Below are 1,400 nucleotides of genomic sequence, written 5' to 3'. Positions count from 1 at the left end.
AAATCCATAAAGGCTGCAGGTGCATTAGTTAAGCCGAATGGCATAACTAAGAATTCGTGATGCCCGTACCTTATCCTGAATGCTGTTATGGCAACATCTTCTTCCCTGACTTTAAGCTGATGATATCCTGACCTCAAATCGATTTTGGAGAAGTAACTTGCTCCCACCAGTTACTACATCCGGTGATGCTTCTGCCTCGTTCTTAGTCATCTGGAAGGATCATCCCCGCGCCCCTCCTTGCCCTCCTCTGTTTACGGTAGGCCTTCCCCGAGTACCCGACGCATTACTCCCCATTGTTAACTGCGGAGTTCTTAACAATGGACAATTTGGTCGAATATGATCCGGAGAATTGCAATTAAAACACCTTCGGTTAGCTGGGCAATTTTTGGATAAATGACCTGCCTCACCGCACTTATAACATTTCCTTGGGTCCATCTTGCATTCTCCCTGATGAACCTATCGGCATTATGAGCAGACTTTTTCACTGATTTTCTGTTCAGATCTGTTATCATATCTAACAGTTTTCGGCCCTCGAAAAGATGAAGGTCCCTCCCATTTTCTTTTCTCCACAATATTTCCTTCCGATTGTCTATTCTTATTTTGTTCAGTCACCTCAGCTGCATCTACTGTTAGTGGAAAGGTAATTAGGGTTCATAGCAATAACAAACTCTCTGATTGAGGGTTTCAGACCCCAAATAACTTCAGAAAGTCTTCCTCCATTTGTCTTAATGCTGTTTTAGGACAAAATTGATTTTTAAATCTATCCACAAATTCTACCCAGGACAGAGTTTGTAAAACATCCGTTCTGGTAGACGATTCAACTTCCCACCAAAATAAAGCATTTGATTTTAATACAGAAACAACAAATCGAACTTTATCTGTTTCCGGACACCGAATGGTGTTGAACACAGATTCCATCTCCTTAATCCAGCACATAGCTTTCACTGGATCTCTCTCCCCAGAAAAGGTTGGTATTTTGCATGCTAAAAACATCTTAATATCTCCTTTATTCAGAGTGATTGGAGCAGAGGGATAAACTTCTACTCTTTCTGTTTCCACTCTAGCCGGTATTCCCATAATAGATGTCAGAGTTTCCCGTAATTTCCCCATTTCCTCTGCCAACATATCTCTGGTTATATATTCTGGGTGTGGCACCGACCTTTCCTGAACATTCCCAGAGTGGGATTCCACATGTTCAGAATGTATCCCAGTCCGACCCCTTCCCTGAGATTGAATTTATTCTCTGCCTCGTCCTCTTACTCTTCCTCGACCTCTATTTTCGGATGTACTAGTAGATAGATTTACAGGTGATTCTCCTCTTTCCTCAGATTCTGGACGAGTCATTCTTTCAGATCTTCTAGTTCGGCTAGACATCTGCAAAGTTTAGTGTTAATAATCAC

Source organism: Cynara cardunculus, unplaced genomic scaffold, assembly GCF_001531365.2.
Source record: "Cynara cardunculus var. scolymus isolate 2C unplaced genomic scaffold, CcrdV1 Un_Scaffold_2373, whole genome shotgun sequence".
Taxonomy (NCBI): domain Eukaryota; kingdom Viridiplantae; phylum Streptophyta; class Magnoliopsida; order Asterales; family Asteraceae; genus Cynara; species Cynara cardunculus.
This window is presented reverse-complemented; position numbering follows the sequence as displayed.